This window comes from Antechinus flavipes, chromosome 3, assembly GCF_016432865.1.
Source record: "Antechinus flavipes isolate AdamAnt ecotype Samford, QLD, Australia chromosome 3, AdamAnt_v2, whole genome shotgun sequence".
In the NCBI taxonomy this organism is placed as follows: Eukaryota; Metazoa; Chordata; class Mammalia; order Dasyuromorphia; family Dasyuridae; genus Antechinus; species Antechinus flavipes.
The window spans coordinates 328,881,891-328,904,426 of record NC_067400.1 but is presented as its reverse complement, the minus strand read 5'-3'; the positions used below and the strand labels follow the sequence as shown (position 1 = coordinate 328,904,426).

The 22,536-nt window shown below is 36.5% G+C and overlaps 1 pseudogene; it reads right to left on the bottom strand.

Moving 5' to 3' along the window:
* Positions 1-1,564: 1,564 nt before the first annotated feature.
* LOC127557208 (glucose-6-phosphate isomerase-like) lies at positions 1,565-13,052 on the bottom strand (annotated as a pseudogene).
* Positions 13,053-22,536: the final 9,484 nt, after the last annotated feature.

The window sequence follows — 22,536 nt, the reverse complement described above, 5'->3', positions numbered from 1 at the left end:
AATCAATCAAAAAACAATTATTAAGTACCTTCCATCTACAATATGTTTGTTGTTTAAGACACTGATGATACAAAAATAAAAATGAGATTGTCCATGCTCTTGAAGAAATCACATTTTTCCAGGGGAATACCAGGGGAGGGCAGGAATGGGAGCTTTGGTCTAGGTTATCATACAGATTGAGAGTAGAAACATATTCTATTGGGTTTATATCTCCCTTAAAGGAGAGAAAGGGACCCATATGTGGAAAAATATTTGTGGCAGCCCTTTTTGTAGTGGCAAGAAACTGTAAACTGAATGGATGCCATTCAGTTGGAGAATGGCTGAATTAGTTATGGTATATGAATGTTATGGAATATTACTGTTCTGTAAGAAACAATCAGTAGGGAATTCAATTCTCCCTGTGCAACAAGAAAACTGTTCAGTTCTGCATACATATATTGTATCTAAGATATACTGTAATCTATTCAACATGTAAAGGACTACTTGCCATCTGGGGAAGGGGGTGGAGGGAGGGAGGAGAAAAATCAGAAAAATCAGAACAGAAGTGAATGCAAGGGATAATATTGTAAAAAAAATTTACCCTGGCATGGGTTCTAGCAATAAAAAGTTATTAAAAAAAAAAAAGAAAGAAAGAAAGAAACAATCAGTAGGATGATTTTAGAGAGACCTGGAGAGACTTACATGAATTGATGCTAAGTGAAATGAGCAGAACCAGGAGATCAGAACCACAGCAACAACAATATTATACGATGATCAATTTTGATGGACATGGCTCTTTTCAATAGTCAGATGATTCAGATGATCTTATGATGAAGAGAGCCATCTACACCCAGAGAGAGGACTATGGGAACTAAGTGTCAATGACCACATAGCATTTTTACTCTTTTTGTTATTGTATGCTTGCATTTAATTTTCTTTTTCATTTTTTTACTGGTTTGATTTGATTTTCCTTGTGCTGCAAGATAATTGTATAAATATGTATGCATATATTGGATTCAACACATATTTTAAACATATATATATATATATATGTTTAACATATATTGGATTACTTGCTATCTAGGAGAGGGGAGAGGAGGAAAGGGGGAATTGGAACACAAGGTTTTTCAAGGGTTAATGTTGAAAAATTATGCATGCATATCTTTTGGAAATTAAAAAGCTTTAATAAAAATATTTTTAAACATAATAAAAATAAAAAAAAAAACCATTGTACTCAATGGCTTCTAAATCCTATCTTTTTTGTTTGTTTGTTTGTTTTGGCAGGGTTTGTTCATTTTTGTTTTTTTTTTTCTTTGCCAACCATCTTTATTTTTTTAGATCAGCCCTGAAAAGTATGGAAAGGCTAAGCACTTGTATGATGCGAAAGAAAGAAGAATTGAGAACTAAAAAACTAAAAATCCATCAGACTAAAGGTAGGTAGGACTTGTTTTCCTGACAAGGAGGAAGGACCCTGCCTTAAAGGATGACAAGCGGATCTCTTTGTGACAGGGCAGAAAGTAGCCAAATAGGCACACAACAGAGATCAGACTGGGTCACAGGGGCAAGCAGCTAGTTGCTTCATGACTTAGGCCCGGTATTATTTGATAAAGTTGATGAGCCCATTGGTGAAAATATCATGAGAGGTCACAGGTTTATCAGAGTCCAACTCAGACTCACTTTTCTAACCAATTGCTTTCCCAGTTCCATTCCCCACTGATCAAAACTATTGACATCCCTGGACAAAGATCTTGTGCTCATACATGGTTAATTAAATCTCCAAGAATGAAAGATGTGAGCTTTGTGAAGACCCTGGAATTAGTAAGATGATTTCCCTCAAAGACCTTATGAGGCAACAGATTCTTCAGGGTATCTTAGGTATAGCTTCCAGCTCCTTTTGTGCTTCCTCTGCTATCTTCCCCTTCACTCTAATCTAGGAAGTTGGCTAGAAGAATCTGGTGATGGAGCCCATTCCAGATTGGATTCTGCATTTGATGAGAAAGTCACAAGGAATTATCCAGGGACCCTGGTGAATAAACTGGTAGAAAGCATACCGGTTGTCCATTCATCCATGTTCTACCCATACAATGGGGCACGTATTCAATCAAGATTCCTGACTTGGGGATATACTTCCCATTAGACTCCATATCACCCTGATGGAAGTAGGCAGCAAAGCAATATATATATATATATATTAGTCATAGGACATAGCACATCAATAACAGTTAATGTACCAGAGACCTAGCATGGCAAGCAGCACAGGGGCATTCTTCAGGGGAGTGGTGAGAAAGCAGTTGTCTACCCAATGACCCCCTCGACAGCTGTTCAAAGTGATCAAAACCAATATTCAGGGCAATAGGGAAGCCCATAGCTGAGCACAAGTAACATGCACCAACCCAATCCCAAAATTCAAACATATTTTCAATGTCAATTCCAAAGTCTTTAACTTTCGGGACACTAACAGATCAGGTCACAAAATGCTTTGCCATAGCTGAAGGATCTTTTTCTGCCTGAAAGAACAACTCCTTAGCTATGTCTGCACTGGTGAATGTCTTTGATGCACTGATGAAGAGGAAAGTTGCAGGATTGAGTTCAGCAAGAGCCTTGGTAATATGGGTACTGTCAATATTGGAGACAAACCAGACATGAGGACCTCCTTTGGAGTAAGGCTTCGGGGGCATCTGCACCATTGCAGGACCCAAGTCAGAACCTCCAGTGCCAATATTGCTCACATTTGTAATCGTCTTCCCGATGTAGCCTTTCCAGACTCCACCATGGACAGAATGCTTTCATTTTCTTCAGCACTTTGTTCACCTCTGGTACCACATCCTTGCCATCCACAAGCATAAGTCTATTAGAGCAATTTCACAATGCCATGTGGAGCAAGCCTGGTCCTCAGTGAAATTGATCTTATTTTCCTTGAACATTTCTTCTCAAGCATCTTCCACTCTGTGAGATATTAGCCAGTTCAATAAGCATCTTCAATTACATCTTCTCTGGTGAAGTTTTTGGAATAATCCACAAGAATGTGTCTATTTTTAGTGTCCAGATTCAAGCTGAAACAGTTTAAGTAGCCTGATCAGCCTCAGAAAGGTGCTGACGGTGGAGCTCTGATCCATGCTTGCATAGCCACTGGAATTTAGAGTTCTGAGTGCAGACATGATGGGGACATGAGGAGCCATGATGGAAACACCAAGGGCCATGAAAGATACAGCTTGCATCTGAAACACTTTATAGTTTGCAAAATTCACATCTTTTCAAATATCAATAATATTTTAAACTAGATTTGTAATTTTATTGGTATAGAAAATCATTTGTAAGAAAACTCTCTCCTAAAGCATTCTGGCACTTGCTCTGCAACTTAAAATTCATCAATATATTCAGGGTTCAAAGAAGTTAGATTAATTTTATAAGGTCACAAAGCCAGTAATTCAGAGACTGTATCTGAATTCAGATCTTACACATTCAGAGGCCAGCTTTTTATCTATTTATTATACCCCAGTGATCTCTTTTCATTATTGTTCTCTAAGCAAGAAATGAAAATCAAAGTATGGATGGAGAAGTGTGTGAGTGATCATAAGAGGTGGCCCTTTGTGGGCCCTGCTGTCTTCTTAGATAGCTGGAAAAGATGAAGTATGGGGGTCTGAGACTGACTAGATATAGAAAAATGCAGTGAAGATTGACTCATTCACCCTATGATCTTGGCAGCTACACCCCAGAGCAAATCTAAAAACTGAAAGAACCTACTTAAGAGCAGAGGATGTTGAGAGGAACAAGGAGAGAGGAGAGAGTTCTAGACTAGAGATTTCTGTTTCTTGTGGGCTGAATAGGATAGCCCAGGTGAATGGTGAGGCCCAAATGGAAGGTGACCCAAATTAAGTAGGAGGAAAAAAACCCACTTCTAATTGGAGATTCAGTGTCCTTTTCCCTACAACATGCTCCCTCCTTCCCATTCTTTCCATTTTCCCATCTTTTTCATCTTCTAATTCTTTCTTTCTCCATTATGAATAAGAACAGACTGGATCTATAAATTTATTGGTATAAATTTATAAATTATTATTATAATTTATTATTATAATATATTATATTAATATATTAATTTATTATATATGATATATAATTTAAATATATAATTAATATATTAATATAATAATATATTATTATAAATTTATTGGTATAAATTTATAAATTATTAATTGGTATAAATTGGTATAAAAAACTCTCTGAAAAGCAAACACTTTCTCTGTAACTTAGAGTTTTAGAGTAGCCTAAGATATTATAAAGTTAAAGGACCTGCCCCAGGTCACATAACCAGTAAGAGTCAGTGACAAGAAGTAGAGGTTTTCCTGGCTCTATATAATTATGCCATCCTTCCTTTACTCATTTTAAGCAATACTTAATAGGGTTTATATTAGTAGAATATTTTCATGATGGAATTTCAGGCATCTGCAATGAATTAAAAGGAATGTTTTTGGATGGAGGCTTTTATGGACTGCTTTAGACAACTTCTATGTTGATTTTTCTCTATCAAAGAAAGTGAACTTTGACAAATGCCCTTTGCACTAGAAGTGACAGAAAAAAAAGAAGGAAAATTGATACCTGAGATAAACAAGAAAATTGTAAGATGGTATCTGATGAATTCCAATAACCTGGCCTACTTGGACTACATATTTGGGTAACTGAAAGAATTAACATTTATATATATGACTACTGAACCACTGTCAGTAATATTAGAAAGATGGGCAGATGTTCAGAATTTCAAATTTCAATTTCAAAAGGGAAGAAAATTTAATTTGCAAAGTTTAGGCCAATAAGCTTGATTTTGAATACAAGGAAAACATCTGAAACAGAATATTAAAGCGACGGTTAATTTCCATCCAGAAAAGGAAGCAATAATTACAAAGAACAAGAGACTTTGTTAAGAACAAGCCATGCCTTATTTTGGGGGGGTGGGAGGAGGCACTTGACAAAGTTAGTAACCTAGTAGATCAAGAAGATGCCATGGCTATAGTTTGTTGAGACTTTATCAAGGTGTTTGATAAACTCTTTCAGAGTACTCTTGTTGGGGAAAAAATAAAGATCCATGAGCTAATCAATAGTATCATATTCAAATAGAAATAGTTTCCTTTAGGCTGCAATGTAAACTTAGGGAAAAAATTAATATTATACATATTATATTAATTTTTATTTATTTTGTTAGGCATCTCCCAATTATATTTTGATCTGACTTCCTGCAAAGGAGTTTTCCAGATACTATGGCCCACAGACAGAAGTTTAATATCTCTGGGCTAGATGATAATGCAATTAATTGAATCCAGTACTAGTTGAATGGATCAAGTACTAGTCGGATGTTTAAAGGTTTAATATCAATTTGGTAGATTCTCTTTAGTCAAAGAGTTTAGACTTAGAGCAAAAGGACCTAAGAATTTTCATTTTGGTCCTGGGCTCTTTAATATTATTTCATTGTCTTGGGTAACAGTATGCATGAAATGTTCATTAAATTTTCAAAAGCAGATAAAGAGCTAATACAGTGGAGTCACAGTCCTGAAAGGTTATAACAGTTGGCTAAATAAAATTAAAATGGGAATAAATGTAAATGATTCAAAAAATCAATGTCATATGTGGGTCAATTCCCACAAAATGGGAATGGCAGTTTTAGTAGCATTTTATCTGAAAAAAATCTGGGAGTTTTAGGAAAAGGCAATCTCCATATAGGCAGCATTGTGATGTGACAGTTTAGAAAGTTAATGTGAGCAACCTTAAAAGATTCAAAGATAACAGGAAAAGGTGCTCCCTCTGCTTTGATCAGATCATACTTCGAGCAGTACATTCTATTAAGTACCATGGTTTAAGAAAAACAATGAAAATATCCAGAGAGTAACAACTAGAATGGGGAAAGAAGTTGTAGAGTCACAGATCAAGAGCCATTCACTTTACAGATGAGGGAGACCCAAGGAAGTTAAGCAATTTGCCCAAGATCATACCAAAGTGGGATTTGAAACCAGGTTCTCTGACTTCAAGATCAGTGATCTTTTCTCTATACTTGCTACCTCTCAAACTTTGAGTCCTTATCACATGAGGATCAGTTGAAAGAACTAAGATGTTTATCCTGAAGAAGAAGATTTAGGGCCACACAATAGCTATTTGATGAAAGAGAGATTTAACTTAATATTTTGTCCAGCTGTGATGACCACTGCATTAAGAAGCAAAACTGCCAGGAATGAGGATGTGCCAAAATTTTAAAAATGGGTGGAACAAGGTAACAATTAAAACTCCTTCCAACTCTAAAAATCTATGATTCTGTGGGAAATTTTCTCTTCAATTATCTGTGTATATGGAAAGCTTGGCTATTTGGATCCAATAACCAAAAGCCATGTTTACAAGTAAATGCAGGAGAGTAGTATGGGGCAAAGCTCAGTGACTCTGGAGTCAAAACACCTGGATTCTCTCTTAGACAAGTCATCTCACTTGACATTTCATCATTTATAAAATATGAGTCCCTCTGACCTCTGATCCTCCAGCCTAAATTTATTTCTTTTTGTCATTGTTGTTATTGTTATTATCCTGTCATCAGTCGCCACCTTCAATAAGTACATTGTATCCTGGAGTAAAACTGACTCAGGATGCCCATGAATTACCTATCTTTTGGATAGATATCTGTCCAGGCAGAGCTGGAAATGCTTTCCTGTTTTACATGGCACCAAAAGTCATTTCAGGCTGCAAACCCATTTTTTCAAAAACAACCCATCTGTAATTGTTCTATAAAAAATATGTCAGGGAGCTCAAGGCCTTTATTTAATATCTGTCATGTCACAGTCTAGTTTGGCTGAAAAGTTTCTTACAGAATAGTTACTAGGCATTTCCATGATGAATTAGTTCTTAACAAAACTAGCACCCATGGAAACTTGCATGTGATGGCCATCTTTCTGTGTGTGTGTGTGTGTGTGTGTGTGTGTGTTTGTGTCTGTGACTGTGTCTCTGTTTGTGTGTATGTGTCTAACTTATGACCAGAATCCTAGACAATAGCTAAATTTTTCTGTCTTCAGAAGAGCAAATTTTCTTTGGCAAACATCTCCTTCTCTGTGTATAAATGAAGAAACTGGGAGGTGGATCCTGAATTGATAAAAATATTGAGATGCCAGAGGCCAATGAAGATACCATTTTCAAGCTGGCCTTTCTCTAGGATTTATATCTTAAATGTTAGAATTCTGAGGAAAATCTATTTATCCCTGATGGCTACAATCAAGCAGAGAAACATTATTCACAATGGTTAAATCTTGCAAACTTAAATATACAAATTTCTATAAATGCCGTACTTCCTCGGCTGACCAACACATAAAGGTGGGGAAAGCAAGCAAAATCCTAAAGAATGATTTAGACAAAGCTAAAGAAAAATCCTAAGTGGTATGTATTCTGTTGCTCTCTAAAAGCTCTTTACATCCAAGACTCTGGATTAAGAATGATGGAAGGGAGAAACACCTTCTACCAATTAATTCCTGAAGTATAATGCATAGCCCGGACCCATCCTGGAAGATCCTAGGCTGCTAATGAACCATGACACGGCTTTAATTTCTCCTTTGCCCCAACACTTTATTAAAACCAAGAGTGGGTTCCATCAAATATCCCTTCAAGGGAAAACAGAGGAAAAGAAATAAAGCAACATTTGTCTCAATGAAATATGAAAGATTAGAGTTTTCTGGATAAAGAAGAAGGGAGGGGAAATAAAATTCATCTGAAACATATACATGTATGATTTTATATGCACATATATGATGATTATATGAACATATATGCATATACATATATTATCTATAAAAATATAAAATTTCCCTTTTGAAATGACCTCCTTATGCCCCATCCATCAGCCTGGGGTTGGCTTATTCTAACTAGCAGATTCTTTTATTCTGTATAACAGGCCCATCAGACACAATCTGCATGCCAATTACTGGCACAGACCCCTTGATACCGAAAAATGGAAATTAGCTGTCAGAGAAAGGCTTCAGCAGGCTGGGTCTCTCTCTTTCTCTCTATTTCCAGCTCATATACATACGTACTCTGTTCAGTGCCTGCCTGACTCTGACAAGGGAGTCCCCAATGGAAAAAGTCATCTAAAAAATACAAACATATTTTATTGTTATTAGTATTAGTTGCTGACTTTTTCCAGCACAATATGATATTCACCAGTGGGCAAAAGCTGCTTAGGGCAGAAATGGGTGAGAGAGGTTGATTTCTGATAATTGCATTTCAGTGGGAGCAGATCAAGGCAGCCAATGAAAGGACACTCAGAGAAATGTGAGGATAAGGGCAAATAAAACAGAAAAGGAAATGGTTCCCATAACTGGGATAATAACCAGAACTTTCCCGCTTAAGAATGTGGCTATGCAAAGTGGAGGGGGCAGAGGTGAGAGATGAGCTGAGTGTACATGCCGAAATCAATGTTGTGCATTCTAACCAACTCCCACAAATCCCAGTGCTCTGTCCAAACTGGAGGGCAGAGTATGTGAAATTGCAACGTATCTTTACTTTATTTCTAGTGCTCCACATGCAAACTGTGATACTTCCTTTTGACTTGATGTATTGTCCTACTGTCACCCAGCCTCAAGACTGGACTAATTTCATTAGATATTTCCCTCTTATTCCTAAAAGAAAGAATTCACTTAGGGATTGGATCTCCCTTTTCCTGCAAGTCCAGGACTCAGATTTAATCTCATGTGTTGAGGCACAGAGATTGAAATAGAAATACTAAGACATTTGCATAGTGGAAGAATAATTAAGATCATTTGATCACGGATTTGGAGCAAAGTATCATAAAAGTCATCAAGACCTATCTCCCCCACCTTACAAACAAGGAAACAAGCCCAGAGAGATTAACTGAAATCATCATAGATCATAGAATCATTGGATCATAGTTGATAAAATCCTGAATTTTGAGCTGAAAGAGATCTTAGAAATCATCTAGTCAAACTCCTTCATCATAGAAAAAATGGAATAAAAGTCTGGAGAAGTTAAATATCTTGCCCAACATTACATAACTAGTAAGAGACAAACCCAGAGGCAGCTAAATGGCACAGTGGATGGAGCCTCGACTCTTTCTAAGTTCAAATTTACCAGCTGAATGACCCTGAGTAAGTCACTTAATCCTGTTTACCTCAGTTTTCTTATCTGTAAAATGAGGTGGAAAAGGAAATGGCAAACCACTCCAGTGTCTTTGTCAAGAAATCCCCAATGGAATCATGGAGAGTTGGACAATTAATCAAAAACCTCTGACCCCAGGTCCAGTACCCTTTCCACCATATCTTGAGAGATCCAGTCCATGCACTTGCCATTACTAGTAGTGCATATAACTCAACCAATGGCTATTATTTGCCTCAGAATCTCCAGAGGAGATTTCATAATTTTCCTTGCTAACATCTACAAATTTTAGGTATATCGATTCCTTATAATTAAATACAAAAAAAGACAAACTCTCAGTTCTATAGTACTTTATACAAAATTTGGGCTTCCCCAAACTAACTAGGTCTCTTCCTTCTCTAGGGGTAAAAGGCAAAATCAATGATCAGTAACAGCATTATTTTCATTTCTAAACAAGAATACAAGAAAGAATAACCATTGACCAAGGGTACAATTAACATATTTAATCTGAATCCAAAATCCTTCTATCTTTCTACTTCCTGAATCTTGCAGAGGGTAGGGACACAGAGCATGGAAGAACACTTGAAGTGCCAAAATCTGTAAGCTGTGTGTTGTTCACTTTCTTGAGAGATAGACACACTCATGCTAGATAAGATCTGAAGAACTTGCTCCCTCTGAGGAGGTTTGTAAGAGTCAGTGCAACAGCCACAAGGAGGAATAAGCAAACTTGGAAGCACTATAGGGTTGGGTGCTCAGAGGTCTTAGCTTCAGTATCTGAGACAGACACTAAACTAAAATTATGTCTGTCTGCTCCAATAAATATTTTGGGTCTTGGAATATGAAAGGTTCAAAGTAAAAGGCTATATTCCTTAACACTATTAAGGGGAGCATTATCCCAAGCTTTGTCTATAACTTTAACTCCTTCCCACCAAACATTGGTTACACAAAGAATTGGGGGAAATGACCTATGAGTAGAACTTTGAAGGAAGTTGGAGATTCCAAGAATCAGAAATGAAGGTAAAAAAACATTCCAAGCTTTGGGGGTAGTTCCCTCCTCAAACCAGAAAAGTCATGGAGTTGAGACATAATGTCATTTACAGTTAAGTATAGCTGATAGTCCAGCTCGGCAAAGATGTATTTCCAAAAGAGAATAATATGAAATTGTTCTAGAAACTCTTTGCTTCAACTGCCAAAAAGAGGAATTTGTATTTTATCTGGAGATAACAGAGAACCACTGAAGCTTCTTTAATTGGAAAGGATCACATGATTAGATTTATGCTTTAGGAATATCGATTTGGCAGGTATATGCAGAATGGATTGGAAAGGGGAAAGAATGGAGACAAGAATACTATTAGGAGATTATTATTATAGTTCAGATGAGAGATAAAGAGGGCTCACATTAAAGTAATGACCATGTGAATGGTAAATAGGAAATGGATGCAAGAGCTGTTCAATAAAAATGTTTGCCAGAATTTGTATACATAGAATATAGAATCTTGAGTGTCAATTTGCATGTTAAATTCTGTTGTGCTAAATGGAAATCATGCCCCCATTGTGCCAATTACCTGCATTGGAGAAAAAAAAATCTTTCCCTTCTGGAGGGTCTTTCCTTCCTCGCTATATCTTATGAGTGTGGACCTCACTTATCTCCTTATTTATATGTATTCTTTCCTATTTGGCTCTAGAGAAAAATGCATCTTACATAAGGTGCTACACTAGAGATAAGTTACTTTATTAATGTTCCTTGAGCTTCCTTTGTCATGGTTATTATCATTTATACATGGTACGTACATCTTTTTTTATCTGTCCACATTATATTCTTGGTTAGAAATCAAAAAGAGAGGCCACAGGACATCATTTCTCATTTTCAGAGAGGGAAAAAAAATGAACAAATTTAGCATTTGCCAGGAGAGCTTACACAGGTTGTATCCCACTGAACAAACTTGATGGATAATCAAAATTGTTATGCTATTGTTGAGTTTTGGTCAGAATGGAAGCTTTTTATTATTGTGCCCCAACTTTTTTTTTAAAGAAAAAACAGCTTTCTCACTCCTCTGAAATCTCTCAAATGACAATAGAGATCAGTAGAATATGGAACTTATTCCATTTTCCCAGCTGTTTTTGTTCTAAAAGCTTATAGCTTTGGATTTATCAAATATTAAGTTACTATGGTCATTTACCATAATATAATGTGTACCTAGTGTTTACCATCTCAGGAAAGAGAGAGGAGAAGAAAGAATAAAATTTGGAACTCAAAACTTTTTTTAAAAAAATGCTAAAATTGTGTTTTAAGATGTAATAGGGACCATCCTGAAGATCAATTTGGAATAATGCTCAATAATCTATTTTAAAAGCCTTTTGATCCAGCAGTATCTCTACTTAGTCTGTATCCCAAAGAGATCATAAAAGAAGGAAAAGAATCCACATTTGAAAGTGTTTGTAATAGTCATATTGAAGTGGCAAAAAACTAGAAATTGAATGGATGCCCAACAATTGGAGAATGGCTAAATGAGTTATTGTGTATGAATGTAATGATATATTGCTTTTCTGTAAGAAATGATGAGCAAGGTGATTTCAGAAAAGCTGGAAAAACATGAACTGATGCTAAGTGAAAAGAGAAGAACCAAAAGAACATTGTACACAGCAACAACAAGATTATACAATGATCAACTATGTTGGACTTGGATTTTTTCAGTAATGAGATGATTCAAAACAATTCCAATAGATTTGTGATGGGAGTGCTATCCACATCCAGAAAAAATTGCTATGGAAACTTTGTTTTGTTGTTCTTTGTTTGCTTGTACTTTTTTTCTTATTTTTTCCTTCTTGATCTGATTTTTTTGGTGTGGCATGATGAATATGGAAATATGTTTAGAAGGATTGCACATATTTATCTTGTATTGGACTGTCGGCTGCCTTGAGAAGGGGGAGGAGAAGGAAAGGGAGAAAAATTTGGAATGCTAGGTTTTGCAACTGTGAATGATGAAAACTATCTTTGCATTTTTGGAAAAATAAAATACTATTAAAATAAAAATATTTTTAAAAACATATAATGGGGGAAAATAAATAGGGTCAAGGTAATCATGGCCTCTTCCCTAAGTCTCACTGGCATTTCAGTTGGCAAGACCACATTGCTCATAGCTCTCCATTTGAGGTACCCACATTGACTTAATCAGGCTCCATGATTGACAATTTGAGGGGGTAAACACTACAATTTTAAAGTATACAAACAAATCTGAAAGCAATTTTTAAAAATCTCTATAGTAAGGGTAATGGGAGTTGTAATGAGAAGTAAGCTGAAAGGAAGAAGTAACATATTTCATATTCTCCTTAAAATAAGAAATGAAATATACAGGTTATGGGAACTAAGAGACAATTGAAAGTTATGGTCCCTAGGAGAATAACTATATCTATGTCTATATTCTGCATGAAACATGAACCAGCATAAGAGGAAACCCAAAGGAAATAATATTACTTGGAGTTTGCAAGTATACCCAAACTATACTGTCCATGTACACTGTGACAGTCTTATTCAGATACAGAGTCAATGTAAAAATCTGCCTGCTTAAATAATATAAAAAGAATGGCTTTCCACTTCCCACTGCCATTTGGACATTTGATATAAGAAGGGAAATACTCTTGCCCAAAAATCTTCAATGGCACTCCTACTGCTGATGAAGTAAGGTTCAAACTCTTTTACCAGGAACTCATATATTATTCTGCCTTTCTCATTTTATCTCACACTACTTCTCTCCAACATAAACTATATTCTAAATTGTCCTCCAAAAAAATCCTCTGGCTTCACAATCTCATGACCTTTTCTCACAATTTCTTCTCTGCCTAAAATCATTTTCCCTCATCTTCTTTGCCTATTGAATTTCTACCTGTCCTTTAATATATGTTTCCATTGTTACTTCCTCCGTGAAGCCTTTCATAATAGCCATTGTTGATAATGAACTTTTCTTCTTCAGTTCTAAAGTAGTTTTGTTTTGTTCTCCTCTCTCTTTATATTCATCATGGGAAAGGGAGTAAGTTACCTTGTATGTCTCACCTTATTACTAACTATAAATTCCATGAGGAATCAGGCCATGACTTTTCTCAGCTTTAAAACTTCCAACATCTAGCCCAGGTGCTCTACATACCTTGGGTAGAACTTAAAAAAAAAAAAAGTCATATGCTTGGTCCTTCATCAATGGGAAACTATTACAAGAGGGGATCATTTTGCTGAATGCAAATAAGGAATTAGTTTATTTAATCAGTATAAATGTTCTATAAAAAAGTAAGCAGACAAGGTAAAAGGTCACTTCAAAAACCTGGGGAACAAAATACAAATGAACAAGTCAAGGAAATTACAACTGGGCTCACCTTTAACATTCAGAGACTAGTGTATGCACTGAAATGTTAATAAGCTGATACTTGAAGAATGAATGAGCAGGAGCTGACTCTTAATCAATCTAAATATGTTCACAGTAAACTCTAAGGGGACTTACTTCCCAGTACAAAAATTGGTCACACCAATTGCTGAATCATAAAATCATTACTCTGGCAAAAGGACCTAGATTTAGAGATAGATGAGATGAAGTGGAAATAGCATTAAACTAAGAGTCAAGAAATCTTGATTCTGGTCCTGGCTTTGACAGAAATTCACTATGTAATCTTGGAAATCTTTCTTAACCTTTTGGGTCCTCAGTTTTCTATTCAGTAAAAGAAAGGAGCTGGCAAAACTATATATTTTAAAGTTTGACATGTGGGATGAGCTTCCCAAAATATGGTTGGGACAAACAGGATGAAAAGCACTTTCAAATCAGCTTAAAGGATCTTAAGTGTTATTGATGCCCTTTAACTTTAAGAATCCTAGACAAAACCCTAATTACCCAGTTCTTGCTTTGACTTTATGAGATGGTCATGAAATGACCTAGAAGAAATTCCCTTTCATTTCTAAATTTTTTTTTATTCTATCCATATGTGATGGCAGATGGGAGATTAACAAGTATTTATTTTATAGATAAGTTTTCCATTGTTTCACTACCATTATTCCATGTATGTGTAATGAGCTCTACCTATCTTGGAACTTATAAATCAGAGGAAAGGAAGTTTGGGCACAGTCATGAACCCCAAAATTTAGGAAAGCAGATTTTTTAACTTCAGAGACAGGATAAGAATTATCGCATGATTAGAAATTCCATTTTAATGTCAAGAAAAACAATATTCAAACTTGAAAAGGAAGAAGAAACATTAAGAAAAAGAAATTAAGCCCCAGATAGAAGGAACTTTTTCCATAAAGGGACTCATTTCCAATGCCAGATGAAAGGAAATATGATTCTAATTGGATAGGAGGTTCTCAAAAATGCAACCACTATACAATCACCATTAATTGACATGATGATAAAAAAAGAAGAGGCATATTTCTTTCAAAAATCCAAAGTATTTGGATAAGAATGAGATCAGAAAACATGAATATAATGGAGGGGAAACTTAAACCAGGAAGGATAAAAAATGACACTGTTCCTAGCAGAATAGTGTCAGAAATATTGAAATCCAAAGCAAAGGTTTGCCCTCAAAAAATGTTTTTAAAAAAACAACCAAAATATTTTATGTTAAGAGCAAAGAGAAGAACAAGAAATGGATCTATTCACTGCTTTATACAGATAAAGAGGAAGAAGAGAAAGAACAAGAGGAGGAGGAGGAAGAAGAAGAAGAAGGAGAACAAGAAGAAAAGAAGAAAAACAGAAGGAGGAGGAAGAAGATGAGGAAGAAGAGGAAAAAGAAGAAGAAAAAAGAAGAAGAGAAAGAGGAGAAGAAAGAGGAGGAGGAGGAGGAGAAAGAGGAGGAGGAGGAGGAGGAGAACAAGAATTTATAAATCACTTTAAGAATATTTTATAATTTTATTCTCACAACAACTTTGAAAGGTCCATTTTACAGATGAGGCAACTGAGGCACTCAGAAGTTAAGTGACATCCCCATGGTCACACAGCTAATAAATATATGAGGTCAAATTTGAACTCAGATCTTTCAGACTCAAGTTCAAGCACTTTATCCATAGCACCACCATCAAGTAGACAGAAAATCAAATAATGATTCCTAATTTGTTTCCAGTTTCATCATTCAAGAAAAAAAAATCTTTAATCTGAAAAGTGTAGAAGAAACACTACAAAAAAAGAATCTGAATTCCAAGAAATAAGAAGGAACAGTAAAGGAGTGTCTACCCCCTATAAATGTGTCCACCTGTATTCCCAGATGAATTACATGTTAAGATGCTACAAATCCTTGAAGAGCCGATTATAGAAGCATTGTAGGTAATCTCTGAGAAAATCCAGATGGGTGAATGCTGTTCCAGTTTTCAGAGTAGAAGAAAAATAAGTGGTTTCCAAGACCTGCTGTAAGTTTTGAAGAACAACACTCAAAAAATTCATCACTGTTGTAAAGGAACTTCAAGGTGATTATATTATAGATAAAGAAAGCAAAGCTCCTAGGCATTAAATAACTTTCCCAAAAACACATAGCTAATGAGTAGAAAAGACAGGATTAAAATCCAGACCCTCCATCTGTAGATTCACCATTTTTCATGCTGTTCTAGGCTTTTTGTTTGAACAGATGAATTATGTACCCTTAAAAAAGGAAGATTGGTTCACTAAAAATAAATTATATGAAATTAACCTAATTTACAGTATTGATAGGATGCATGATTTACCCAAGTCCCATGTCAGTACTTTCTGTTAAGTTTTGATATTCCAGCACAGTATTTAAAACATTGTGTGCTCTCAAAGAGTACAAGGATGGTATCCCCACTAAAGTGACAGGAAAGGCAGAACTGAAACAGTGTAATAAGCAACCTAACCTTGATGAATGAAGCTTTCATTGAGGGAACACAAAACTATGATCTAGGGCATGGCAATCTGGTTAATTAATTGATTGATTAAATTTGGTAAAATGGCTTCCTACCCATGATGCCTTTGCAATGTTTGATAATACCCAACATCTATAAACAGTGGCTAGAGAGCTAGACTTGAAGTCAGGAAGATCTAAGGGTTCAAATTCAAAAACTGAAGTTGTGTGACTCTGTAACAAATCACTTAAATTTTCTTAGTCTCAATTGGTTTGCTAATCTGTAAACTAAGAGGGTTGGCTTCAGTGACTCGATAAGGTCCCATTCAATTCTGCATCTACAATCCTATGATTCCCTGAGTGCTGGTTAATGTTCTCAACAAGAATCTGTAGTTTGAGAAGTAGGTTTTCCCAGAGTCCATCTCCAAGCTACAAGTTGCCATGTGATCCACAAAGACTCTGCTGGTAAGGGAAGGAGCATTGCTCCCTCTCCCCAGAATACTCTCATCTCTATTAGAATCAGGAGGCCCTTTTCTGGGTGCAGAAAGAAAGGAATCACTGAGTATTTTTCCCCTTCTTTCCTTCCTCCCTAACTCCTCAATTCTTTGCTTCCCATCATTTTGAATCAACTGCTATCCACTTTCTCATCCAAGAAGAATTAAGAAATGGCTTTAATTCAGCTTATTATCTGTGCACCTGCTCTACTTCTGCTTCTCCCCAATTCACATTGTCATCAGTCCCTTTCAACATAAATGATATGCAAGGAACTGTTCTCAGCCCATCTAGTGGATTAGGGACAAGTGGTATACACAATCTGAACCACGAATTTTTTAAAATTCTCTTCACTAAAAGGATACAGAGCCATACCTGGGAATTCTTTCACCAAGGGCAAAAATAGTTCAATGGAGCAAAAGAAATACATCCTAGACAGTAATCTAAACAGTTATTTTTCAGTTATATCTGCTTTGGGGGGTTTTCTTGGCAAAGATATCAAAGTGGTTTATCATTTCTTTCTCCAACTCATATTACAGATGAGGAAACTGAGGCAAACAGGATTAAGTGATTTGCCCAAGATCACACATCTAGCTGAAGTCATAAGAACACAGAGATAAAGAGATGCCTCCCTCTTAGTGACATTCTGGGGCAAATCCCCAATCACCCTACTCCTGTTATAGTGCTGGGTATAAAGTCTTTAAATAACTTCAGTAAGTTCCTGGAAGCATACATATATATCCACATGTGCATTCACAAATACATATATGTATATATAGGCATTCACATGTCTGTATAATTTTTAGTATATTATATGCTAATATCTATACTTGCGCATACATGTGCATGTGCATATCAACAAGGAACCCTTAAGTGGAAAATAGAAAACTCTATACAGAGAGTAAAACCAAAAAAGTTTTAAAGATAGGTCTTATGGTGTTGATGTTTTGACTACCCTCACCAATAACAGCTGCCATGTGTTTGAAATCTCAGGCTTCATTTCCTTTGTGGGAATCACCTTAAAACTCTCCTGAGCATCTAATTCCTGGCCCCTTGGTAAGACTATAACTTTTCTCACTGGGATTATCTCCCATTTACACAATATGTATTTTAAAGATAAAAAGATGCTTGCAAGTTACCTCCCCCATAGATTATAAACCTCTTGGAAGCAGGGACTGTCATTGCCTCTCTTTGTAACTCCAGAGCTTAACACAGTGCTTGGCACTTAAATGCTTGTTGTCTAGCTGACTGACTTTCTGCCACCTGCCAGGAAAAGGGTGAGCCACAAAACTTGAAGAACTCCAGTTTCAAAGACTAGATACTAGGGTCCTCAAATTCAAATAATAACTGTCGTTTCAATAATTCAATAAAACTAAGGTTTACAAATTAATTTAAAAAACATTTATCAAGTGCTATTTGAAATAAAAATGACTGGTAAACAGGCCTTTTAAATATTGTACATATATTATTTTATCTGACCTAATCACTAATTAAAGAGATGAAGGCTCCAATTCAAATAGTCTGAATAGATATTTCATACATAGATTTGACTCTTTTTTTTTTTGCCCAATCTTCCAGGGAATTCTTGATGAGGAAATTCTTCCACCAATTCACATAGGCAACTAAATTCTTTGCAATTTTCAGGGTATCCCAAGAACCTCTGTGCAATTTTGAGATTTAGTAGATCAGAAACATACTAAGACTTTTAGTATACTCTCCTATAATATTGGAAAGTTGTCTGGGTCAATTGAAAGATTAATCCAGTGTCACACTCCTATTATGTATAAGAGAGTATTTGAACCCAGGTATTCCTGACCGTTAGGTCAACTCTTTTTCCATTATGTCATATTGATAGATTAGACTAGATAAACTGATATGAGAGAGGAGGGGGGGGAAGAGACAGGGATGGAGGGAGAAAGTGTATGTTCCTGAAGGGAAGGAAGATGAAGAGAGGAAGGGAGGGAAGGAATGAAGAAGGGAGGGAGGAGGGAGAAAGAGATTTAGAAGATAGAAAAAATAGAAAGGCGAGAGATAGGGACAGTGAGATATATTTTTATAGCAATGTAAGGTACACAAGGCATTTTCCCTATAAAATCACCTAAGGCAGGTACTGCAAGTAGTATTAACTTTGGCTTACATGTAAAGAAACTGAGGCTGAAAAAATTAAGTGATTACAATTGCTCAACAACAATCCCCTCTCAAAAAAAGATACCGATGACATCATTCTCTTCTTAGGAGCACTGAATTGAAATCCAAAATACTACATACAAGGGTAATCTGTTTATACCAACTATAACCCAAAGTTTCTGTTCTCTAGATGAAATGATGTCTCTCATACTTCTAACTTTTTCTCCCCATGACTACTTCACCCAATCATATTTTCCATCATCTCCATGTGAATATCTTCAAAATTCGGCTCCAACCTCAGCCCTGCACTCTAATATCATGCTTTCTATTCTCCACAAGACCTCCCTACCTCATGCTCAAAATGGAATTTGCCATCTTCACTCCCACACCTATGGCTCTTCTTACCTTCCCTATTTCTCTGGATGGTACCCTAATTCTCTCAACCACCTATGACTGATAACTTAGGATTCGCTGACTCACTTCTTTCCCTTATTACCAATGTACAGTCCTGTCAGTTCTATATAATATATCTTGCAACCTTTCTCCTACTGCCACCAGAGCTGTTTGCCTCCTAACTTGGTTCTTTACCTTCATCCAGTCCTCCTCCTTTAATCAGCTCCTCCCATTTTTGTCAAATATATCTCTATGATGCACTTTGGGGCACTCTCCTCTTCAAAAGGGTCCACTGCCATCCATCTTGCCTAATGGATAATTTATGCAGTCTAATTTCATCTTGCCTCCATGCATTTGCACATGCTGCCCCTTATGCTTGGAATGGATTCTTTTGACAGCATGTATTTAAATACTTCTCTTTTTTCAAGCCCAAACTCAGGAGGCACATGTCTCTTCTTCAAACTTCCACCAGCTTTATCCCCTCTGTCATATTTTCCATGTAAATCTGATCCCTCTATCTCACGTACTCATTTTAACGTCTTGTTGTTTGTTATTATTATTCAGTCATTTAGTCATGTCTGACTTCTTCATGAACCAAAGATCATTCTTCCATGCCAAGAAAAATCTTGGCAGACACTGGAGTGATTTGCCTTTTCTTTCTCCAATAAATTAAGGCAAACAGCTGTTGAGTGACTTGCTCAGGGTCCCACAGTTGATAAGTCTCTGAGGATATATTTGAACTCTGGTCTTCCTGATGAGTCCATCACTCTATCCACTGAGCCATCCAGCTGCCTCTGTCTTAAACATTGTAACTTATAATTACTTAATACACATTGTTTTCTCTACTGTATTGTAACTTCCTTGGGGCTGGGAACTTTGAAGTTATACATTATTGTATCCCCAGCACCTAACAGTGAATTTTATAAGGGAAACAAAATAGTTATGGACTGAATTGTTGAGTTAAAGCAGGTTTCTTCCTACCACATGGGAAGTGAGATTTTTGGAGGGAAGGGGAGCAGAGGAAGCTGGCATATGGGTTAGTGCTTATCTGCATGATTGACACGAAAAGGTTTCCAGCCTCAGTCCCTGTGCCTCTGGAAGAAAGCACAGTCCATTGCTGCCAAGAACAAAATGAGGGCAAATGTCCCAGGTCTATGTGGGCATTTCAAGCACACTCTGATCACCTCCTCTATTTCCAGGTCTCCCTATTTGTGTTACAAAGAGATGGTTTCTCCTCCAGTAGGCTTCTCAATTCACACAGGAATTCACATCAACAGTACTTCCTGACAAGCATCACTTAGCCTACATTACCTCTACATAATAATCTCATATATCAAACTAAAAGAGTGTACAGAGTAGTTGCCATGAGGTACTCTATTTAGACATCGAATATCATTATTAAAAGTCCCTTGGTCCCTTGGCCTGATATGCAAAAACTCTTGGGCTCCCCAGAGTACTTTCTGGAGAAAATACCCTGTACAATGGACATTTATTATATTCAGGGAGAGGATGCAAACACTTAGAGGGATGGAGGGGGAAGAAAGATGAAGGAATGGAAATTAGACCAGCAGTTTTTCTTAGAACAAGAAGAGCTAGACTGACATCCAGTGGCCTTTTTGAGAAGCACAGATCTCTCTGTCTGGTTCTGCATCATATCAAATGCAAAGAAAATACGTGCAGTGACTCCTCTGCAGATTTCCAGATATCTCAGTGTTTGTCACTGTGGACTCCAGATAATCAACTAAATTTCATTCATTAATCTGTTTATTCATTCTTTCATCCACTTATTTTTGCTTGCTTTTCAGAGGTTTGAGGGTATACTTAAACTTTAATTTTTTATCATAAAATTGTGTTTGCCACTACTATCATGCATAAAAATTTAAATAACAAAATGCAAAGACTATACAAAAGGGAATCATTTGCTCACCTCAAGGAGAGATTATTTAAAGAATCTTTGATAGACATGCTCTTTCCTCTTCTTCTAGGAAAAAGAGAAAGACATTCCATTACCTCCTTCCATACTAAGCATTCTGGAAGGTTTTCCTAATGACTAACCCATTTTCCTACAGTGTTCTATGAAGGAACTAAGTATTAATGGGGACCAAGGAATCATAACTCAAGAGCTGAAAGAGGCTTCAAAAGCCACACCCTCTATTTTACAGATGAGGAAACTGAGGTTCAGAGAAAGTATAACTTGCCCATGGTCACACAGGTCATAAATAGTAGGGATGGTATTTGAACTTAAGTCCTTGATTCTAAATTCTACTCTTTCCACTGTACTCCCACTAGCTTTCAGGGCTATGAGACACATGAAAATATAAGTAACTAAAGAAAGAAAGAAACGCTCAGCTTAGACCCAAATTTTCCCAGAATGATTATGAACGGTCTCCCTTGTCTAAATTTAAGCCCATACATTCTTTTTTTTTATAATGACTTTTTATTGACAGAACCCATGCCAGGGTAATTTTTTACAACATTATCCCTTGCACTCGCTTCTGTTCCGATTTTTCTTCTCCCTCCCTCCACCCCCTCCCCTAGATGGCAAGCAGTCCTATATATGTTAAATATGTTGCAGTATATCCTAGATACAATACATGTTTGCAGAACCGAATAGTTCTCTTGTTACACAGGGAGAATTGGATTCAGAAGGTTAAAAATAACCCAGGAAGAAAAACAAAAATGCAAATAGTTTACATTCATTTCCCAGTGTTCTTTCTTTGGGTGGAGCTGCTTCTGTCCATCATTTATCAATTGAAACTGTGTTAGGTCTCTGTCAGAGAACTCCATCCTCATACAGTATCATTGTTGAAGTGTATAATGATCTCCTGATTCTGCTCATTTCACTTAACATCAGTTCATGTAAGTCTCTCCAAGACTCTCTGTATTCATCCTGCTGGTCATTTCTTACAGAACAATAATATTCCATAACATTCATATACCACAATTTACCTACCCATTCTCCAATTGATGGGCATCCATTCAATTTCCAGTTTCTAACCACTACAAACAGGGCTGCCACAAACATTTTGGCACATATAGGTCCCTTTCCCTTCTCTAGTATTTCTTTGGGATATAAGCCCAGAAGTAACACTGCTGGATCAAAGGGTATGCACAGTTTGATAACTTTTTGGGCATAATTCCAGATTGCTCTTCAGAATGGTTGGATTCATTCACAACTCCACCAACAATGCATCAGTGTCCCAGTTTTCCCGCATCCCCTCCAACATTCATCATTATTTTTTCCTGTCATCTTAGCCAATCTGACAGGTGTAGTGGTATCTCAGAGTTGTCTTAATTTGCCTTTCTCTGATCAATAGTGATTTGGAACACTTTCATATGCGTGGTAATGGTTTCAATTTCATCATCTGAAAATCGTCTGTTCATATCCATTGACCATTTATCAATTGGAGAATAAGCCCATACATTCTTGATTTGTCCTAGACATTTTCAAACCATGCTGTCCCATTGCCATTCTCCTTTTTCCCCCATCCCACCAGAATAAAGACCCCTTCCTTCCCTGATCTCAGGGCTCTGAAAGATGAACTTCTATCTTATCCTAAGCACAGAATCAGATTCCTCCACCACTTCCAA